Genomic DNA, 8,814 nt, shown 5'->3' with positions numbered 1-8,814 from the left:
TATAGCGCCTTTCACGACCAGACGTCTCAAATCGCTTTACAGCCAATGAGGTACTTTTGGAGTGTAGTCACTGTTGTAATGTGGGAAATGCGGCAGCCAATTTGCGCACAGCAAGCTCCCACAAACAGCAATGTGATAATGACCAGATAATCTGTTTTAGTGATGTTGATTGAGGGATAAATATTGGCCACAGGACACCGGGGATAACTCCCATGCTCTTCTTCAAGATAGTGCCATGGGATCTTTTACGTCCACCTGAGAGAGCAGACGGGGTCTCGGTTTAACGTCTCATCTGAAAGACGGCACCTCCGACAGTGCAGCACTCCCTCAGCACTGCACTGGGAGGGTCAGCCTAGAGTTATGTGCTCAAGAGCCTGGAGTGGGACTTGAACCCACAACCTTCTGACTCAGAGGCCAGAGTGCTGGCCACTGAGCCACATACAATTCTGAGTTAAAATGGAAGCCAGATTTCCTTATCCAACTACAAAATGGAGGGCAGGAGACAAGATGGCTTGGACTTTCCTCTGGGAACTTACCCATTTGCAGGTGGTCCCAGAGCATTGATCAGCGGAAAGTGGGACAGGGAGGTCCACCGTCAAATTCCAGCTCCTAAAACTTGCCCATGACATTCTTGTTCTGCCGCTCTATCACGGATACCAGCTGCCTTCACCAGGCTGAAAGCAAAAGAAAACAGTTACACATTTCTCATGTGCGCATAAGTCTGAACGAAAAAAGGAACATTTTGAAAGAAAGACTTGCATTTATATAGCGCCTTTTGTGACGTCAGGACACCCTATTGCGCTTTACAGCCAATGATTAACTTTTGGAGTGTTGTCACTGTTGTAATGTAGGAAACGCAGCAGCCAATTTGCACACAGCAAGCCCCCATTGACAGCAATGAGATAATGACCAGATCATTTGTTTTTAGTTATGTTGGGTGAGGGATAAATATTGCCCAGGACATTTTGGTACTCAGCACTTGTGCAATATCTAAAAGATAAATAATCAGGAAAAATCTTGCCATAAAAATGTATTCTCTCAGAGAAAGTGCAGCATATGAGTAACGTGTATATGTGCTCCACAATTAAGTGGGGAGGAGGTGGGGGGCAGAGGGATGAAAGAGAGGGGCCCAATGGATTTTATCTTCCAGAAACTCGTTACATCTCTGGTCATCCTTTGGAAGGGTCCAAATTCAGGCAGAATTCAACAATGCTGCAATCAAAAACTAGGGGACTTGCAAGAAAATGTTCTTGGTCCTTTTGGACAGATTAAGCGGAAGCTTTATATATTCGTGTTAAGATATAAAACCCAAAAGAATACGCAATCATTAATCGGTGCAATAGTTTGAATTTAAGAGAGTCCCCAGTGGTGACATATGACCATGGGGAGAAAAAAAACATCTGGTCCATCAAGCCAACCCGTGACAGCCAGAACATCAGGACTAAACACTTCCTCCCTCCCTCCCTCCCAGCCCTGCAGACACGTCCTTTCTGGGGAGAGGCAGAAAAATCTGAGAAAAAACCCAAAAGCAATAAGGCAAAAAATTATTCGAAAATTTCCTCTCCAACCACGTCGATTCATCAAAATAAGTCCAGGAGATCACACGGACCAAGTATTTTTTATGAAGACACTTACCGTCTATATGATGTGATCTCTTCCCTAGTCACGCAGTCCAGCCCCGAGCTGAAGACAAGAGCGAGTCAGCGCCCACCACATCAGCCGGCAATATATTCCAGAGGCTCACGGGGTCCAGGAGAGGTGAGGGCCCAGGGGCAGTACGGGCCGGCCCACACTGCGTATATGTGCGCACTAGGTCCGTGCAGCAGAGCAGGACTCCAGTCGTCCTGGTTAACCCTTGCCACTGGACCAAGGCCTAGCTCTGTCAAGCCCGTGTGGTGGCTGGTGTGCAACGGTCAACCCACGTTTAAAAAAATCCACGCACAGGCATCTTCCACCCCGTCAATTGGAGTTCAGGACTGGAACATCGGGTCCTTCATTGAAGCATCTGTGAACTCTTGTGGAAGCAAGTCATCCTCGTTCGAGGGACCGCCTGTGATGAGGATGATGATTTACTGGGAAATGACTGCCCAACATCCAGTCTTCATAATTTAGCCAAGTGTCCTCTGGTCCTTCCCAATCTGCTAAACTAATAATATGTCAATAAGCACGCCAGCCAGCCCTTTAGTTATTTTATAGACCTCTATCAGGTCACCCAAGTCTATGTTAGTCTGAAGTAACAAGACCAAGATCCTTGAGCTTATTGGAGTAGCTGAAGTTAGTTAAGTGAGTGATTTCTCCTCTGGACCTTTTCCAAGGCCACTATATCACCCACCTTTTATAAAATAAACCCTACCCAGAGAGAGGACGGGAAACATCGGCATGCAGGTCACCTTGGATCACAGGCATTTAGCCGGGAGAAGGTCACCTGACCTTGAGACGGGGAGGTGGTCACCGGGCCTTGAGCCGGGGAGAAGGCCACCTGGCCTTGAGCAGGGAGGTCACCTGACCTTGAGCAGGGAGAAGGTCACCTGACCTTGAGCAGGGAGGTGGTCACCTGACCTTGAGCAGGGAGGTGGTCACCTGGCCTTGAGCCCGGGGAGGTGGTCACCTGACCTTGAGCCGGGGAGGTGGTCACCTGACCTTGAGCCGGGGAGGTGGTCACCTGACCTTGAGCCGGGAGGTGGTCACCTGACCTTGAGCCAGGTCACCTGGCCTTGAGCCGGGGAGGTCACCTGACCTTGAGCTGGGGAGAAGGTCACCTGACCTTGAGCAGGGGAGAAGGTTACCTGGCCTTGAGCAGGGAGGAGGCCACCTGGCCGAGCCACCCTCTTAGCAAAGAAACATGTTACAGCTGAAAAGGAAACAAAAGCAGAGGTTGGCTCTTGTGTCACAAGTAGGTCATTTTTCTCCTTTGTGCCATGGTCTTCAGCTCACACAACTCTTACGGTCAAAAGAGTGGGGTTATTTATCCAAGGCCTTCAAGGCAGCTGGTTGCTGAGTGTAATGTATGCCCCTGTGAGTATGCTCACGGGTTTGTGGAGCTGTTGCATTGTGAGTGGCTTGGCCAGTCACGTGATGTTCACAAGACTCAATAAAACCCCAGCCAGTCGGGTCTAGGTCATCCACGATGAGGTATGCAGTTTTGAGATGAAATAGTGGCAGAAAACAAGCGCAGGCAGCGGAAGGAGCGTGCGGCAAACCAGTCCCACCCACCCTTTCCCTCAACCACTGTCTGTCCCACCTGTGACAGAGACTGTAATTCCCATACAGTCACCTAAGAACGCATTTTTAGAGTGGAAGCAAGTCTTCCTCGATTTCGAGGGACTGCCTATGATGAGGATGAACTGGTAATGTGCAGTGTGATTGTTAGCCCTAGTCAATAAACCAACTCGTTCTTAATAGCAATGTGTTGCTATGAATTCTTAAGCAAAGAACCCATGAAGCAAATACATTGCACTGAGTGTTATGCTCTGGCCAAGATTTTGATTTGGAAATGTCTCCCAATCACTTTCTCTACACAGGAGTGCAGAGATCACCATCGCAGCATGGAGGGAAATGACCCTCACGACAGTAGCATTGCACGTCTGTGGCATAACATCGAGCTTCATCACCCTTTGGGGAGAAACTGCCAACATTTGAAGTAACCAGTGCATTGGCTGTTGAATACCACATGCTGGAAAGCTCGACACCAATTCTGCAGAACAATTTGAACAGGATAGGAAGTACAATTCCCTCTAGTGGTCAAAATTAGAAAGCAACTTTTCAAAATAAATCAAACTTATCCGTTGAAATTTTCGACCATCCCCTTGAGCGGTGTCATCATCCCTCAAGTTCATTCAAATTGCCATTCTTCATACAACATACTAATAATGAGGGTCCCTCGAGCCTGCTCCGCCATTCAATAAGACCATGGCTGATCTGATCATGGACTCTGCTCCACTTCCCTGCCCGCTCCCCATAACCCTTTACTCCCTTATCGCTCAAAAATCTGTCTATCTCCGCCTTGAATTTATTCAATGACCCAGCCTCCACAAATCTCTGGGGCAGAGAATTCCACAGATTTACAACCCTCAGAGAAAAAATTCCTCATCTCAGTTTTAAATGGGCGGCCCCTTATTCTGAGTCTCTGCCCCCTAGTTTTAGTTTCCCCTATGAGTGGAAATATCCTCTCTGCATCCACCTTGTTGAACCCCCTCATTATCTTATAAGTTTTAATAAGATCACCTCTCATTCTTCTGAACTCCAATGAGTAGAGGCCCAACTTACTCAACCTTTCCTCATAAGTCAACCCCCTCATCTCTGGAATCAACCGAGTGAACCTTCTCTGAACTGCCTTCAAGCATAGAATCAGCAGAGGTACTGCATTCAAGTCCACACTTCTTCCTCAGCTGACTTCCATATGCATACATTTTCCAAGAGCAGGCACTGGATTTAAAATTTAAATAATTTTAATAAAATTTAAAATAAAAATACAGAAATGCTGGAAATATTCAGCGGGTCAGGCAGCATCTGTGGAGAGAGAAACAGAGTTAACGTTTCAGGTCGACCCTGCTGGGATTGGTTCTGCAGGCATCCCAACCTGAAGTGCCTCACCTCGCCACTCCCAGTGCTGAGGGAGTGCTGCACTGTCGGAGGTGCCGCCTTTTGGATGAGACGTTAAACCAAGGCCCCGTCTGCCCTCTCAGGTGGATGTAAAAGATCCTGTGGTACTAAAGCAGGGGAGTTATCCCCAGTGTCTTTTTGTCAGAACTTAAAAAAGTTAGAGATGTCACAGGTTTTCAGCAAATGCAGGGGCAGGGAGGAAAGAACAAAAGGGAAGGAAGGTCTGTGATAGGGTGGAAGTCAGGAGAGATTAAGTGACATGGGGTGATAATGTGAGGCAAAAGGAGATGGTAATGGGACAAGGAAAGGGACAAGAGGAATCTAGAAGTGGTGAAAATGGAAATTGCAGAATCATCAATAGCTGCTATCTCAAAAAATGGGGGAAGAGGTTACGATCTGAAATTGTTGAACTCAATGTTGAATCCAGAAGGCTGTAAAGTGCCTAATCGAAAGATGAGGTGCTGTTCCTCGAGCTTGCGTTGAACTGGATTTGCAATCCCATCTGATTTTTCTCCTCAGCTCATGAACATTCAGATCTGTGTCGTTATCTGCGTCTCCAACCAGGTTCCACATCAAGGACATCACTCCGGGATCTTCCTGGTCTGAATTGCTCAGGAAACCACAAAGAACCACATTTGGTTCGAGAGTTCCAAAGCACCGCTCCAACTAAAGTATTCCTGAGCAATCCTTTCATTGCTTCCCAATAAGTGTTTTGATCTTGTGACCGAAAGGATGGTCTCATAGAAACATGTCTTGGGATCGCTTTCCAAATTAGAAGACAGATTTCATCTACCGCATTCAAAACTGAGCTATCCCCACTCAACTTGCCTTGCAATGGTTAACATAAGAATTAGCAGGAGTAGGCCACTCGGCCCCTCGAGCCTGCTCCGCCATTCAATAAGCTCATGACGATCTACTACCTCAACTTTCCTGCACTGTCCCCATATCCCTTAATATCCAAAAATCTAGCGATCTATGACTTGAACATACTCAAAGACTGAGCCTCCACAGCCCTCTGGGGTAGAGAATTCCAAAGATTCATCATCCTCCGAGTGAAGAAATCTCTCATCTCAATCCTAAATGGCTGACCCCTTATTCTGAGACTGTGACCCCTGGTCCTAGACTCCCCAGCCCAGGCAAACTGTTCTCAGTGTCTCCCTGGAAGAGGTGTTCAAAAAGCAGCAACTGTACATCTCCTACACCAGCCCCTCTCCCCCAGAACATCAGAACAAAATCAATCATCTTGGATCTCCAGCTATTTAAGCTCAACAGGATATCCATGTGCCTTTTTGTTGATCTTATCCTGCACCGACGCAGAATCTGGAAGATCTCTGGAGATTAAGTTTTTAAGTCTGATTGCAAGATTTATGAGGTTGAGAGTCGAAGGAAAAACACTTTGCGAGGCCACTCGTCTCCACAGGTCAAATTCCAGCGAGATGCATTACTTCAACCGGACAGGAACCTACCCACTTCTGGCAACAGTCTGTAATTCAAATCTCCGAGAGTGAAAGCAAACAAAGGTTTGTAATAAGAAATTCAGTTTCAAGCATAAACGAGTCAAGTGACTGACCCACCACGAGTAGAGACACACCTGGGGGTCCTTGTGCACGAAACACAAAGTTAGTATGCAGGTACAGCAAGTAATCAGGAAGGCAAATTGAATGTTGGCCTTTATTGCAAGGGGGGGGGGGGGGGGCGGGGGAAGAGAGTATAAAAGCAGGGAAGTCCTGCTACAACCGTATAGGGCACTGGTGAGACCACACCTGGAGTACTGCGTACAGTTTTGGTCTCCATATTTGAGGGGGGATATACTTGCATTGGAGTAAAGGGTTATGGGGAGCAGGCAGGGAAGTGGAGCGGAGTCCATGATCAGATATGATCTTATTGAATGGCGGAGCAGGCTCGAGGGGCCAAATGGCCGGCTCCTATTTCTTATGTTCTACCCTGAGCTCCAGCATTATACATCTATTATGGAAGTAATCGATTACCAGAAGGTGGGGCTACATAGGTCATATATTACCATGGGGTGAAGAGAAAGAGTCCTTTGAAGTTTTTTTTTAAATAAAAGGGAATCTACAACATTGTCCAGGCACATATTACATTCCTGCGTGTTTAGGGGAAAGGAGCAGCTCCATTTAATTAGGATTATTGATGTCCCCGTTTTCCTGTATTGCTCCAGTTATGAATTATTTTTTCCTCCCTCCCCTTAAACATCACCGGCTCGACTGAGATTAGGATCATTGGTTAAGCTCCACAGCATCAATCCTGGCCTGATGCACCTTGCCAGCTGATCTCAGGAAGTGCAGAGAGAACTACAATTTACCGCAACAAACTTGGGTTAAGTGTAAGGGAGTGTGGGGTAGGGGGGGGGGGGGGGTTAGCAGGGAGAAAAAGAAAGGGAAGGGTACCCACCATCAATTATGCATTCCATAAGTGGGATAGCCTGCTACCTGACTAACTCCTGAAATGTGGCACAACACAGATCATGTGGGATCTCCGCCACATTCTGTCTCTCAAAGGCGGTAAACAGGACACCGTGAGACCAATGTGTATAGGCTAATAGTAAGATTTATTTACAGCTAAAATAATGCACATCAGTAAGACACAATAGTACAATACTTCAAACAAAAATAATCAGTCCACAAGGGGTTCAAATATTCTTTTTACAATGCATTTCTCATGTTGTGATATTAACACGATTTGCAGTTTAAAGTTTTTTTCTCAGACAGCCCGTTGCAGTGTTGAGTGATAAGATTCCAGTCAATCTCAGTTGAACTTCACAAGCAAATTGAACATCAGGAGGTGCCTACATATTCCACAAGCAAAGGCCTCAGAATGAAGAACTTATATATTTTTTTATTCGTTCAGTGTGGGATGTGGGAGTCACTGGCATGGCCAGCATTTATTGCCCTATCACTAACTGCCCTCGAGAAGGTGGTGGTGAGCCACCATTTCAGGGGACAATTTAGAGTCAATCAAATTGTTGTGGGTCTGGTAGTTTCATGGTCACCATTACTGATACTCACTTTTTATAAACGGACTTTTTTTTTAATTAACTGAATTTAAATTCCCCAGCTGCCGTGGTGGGATTTGAACTCATGTCCCCGGATCATTAGGCCTCTGGATTACTAGTCCAGTATCACCACTGTGCTACTGTACCCTAGAACTGTTACTTAAATCAAAGGCAATGGTGGATGCTTGCATTTCATACGAATGAGGTGTTCGCACTTAGTCCAGGTCTCATATCAACGGATTAAACCACATAATTTGATCAGCAGCCAGAACTTTGTATCTCAACAACTTTACAGATCAAACGACTTGCCCAGTGTCTCAGATAATTGGACCCTTGTCCCCATTTAAAAAAAAAATGATGATAGGCCTTCTTCTTGACCTGCTGGTGGTTGGATACAACGGAGTGGCTTGCTAAACCAGTTCAGAGGGGAGTCAATAGTCAAGCACATTGGTGTGGGACTGGGTAAGGACACAGGTTTTCTTCCCTAAAAAAGGACACTGGTGAACCGGTTGAGTTTTTAAACAATCTTCCAACAATCTTCACAAGGGTTCTGACAAAAGGGCATGGACCCAAAACGTTAGCCCCAACTTCCTATCTCCACAGATGCTGCGTGACCCAACTGATGTTTCAGCATTGTGTGTTTTATTCCACAATTACTGTTTGTTCCTCCAACTATTCATTTTTTTGAGAAATGTAATCCCATTTTAACTATGGAAATGGTTTTGCCAATAAAGCTTTCACAAGACCAAATTCTGGTTAAGATTTTTCTCGAGAATAAATGCCTGCTTAATCCCACCGCATCATCACCAAAACACATCTTTGCTTTGTTACCACCTAACTGATCAGTTACAAATCAACCACGTGCAGTCACCTCCAGGCACGCTTCTTCCTGAATTATACTTTTATATTTCTTCCATGCGGTGCAAACAAATTGGTAGATAAATCCAGTGACTGACATTAATACTGAACATTCACACATTATTCTACCAAAATACTCAAGCTACTGTTATGTATTTGCATCTCAACACAACATGGACACGAAGTCGCTGTTTGAATACACTCACGTACAACGCAACATTAACAGGTTGCAGCTCATCTGCTGAAACAATGAGCCATTTTACACAATCACCAAAAAGACAAACGCCGGTTTTAAGTGTTCTTTCTTTATTTGACACTGTAGTGCAACAGGCAGAAAGATT

This window comes from Pristiophorus japonicus, chromosome 18 (genome assembly GCF_044704955.1).
Source record: "Pristiophorus japonicus isolate sPriJap1 chromosome 18, sPriJap1.hap1, whole genome shotgun sequence".
NCBI classification, from domain to species: Eukaryota; Metazoa; Chordata; class Chondrichthyes; family Pristiophoridae; genus Pristiophorus; species Pristiophorus japonicus.
This window is presented reverse-complemented; position numbering follows the sequence as displayed.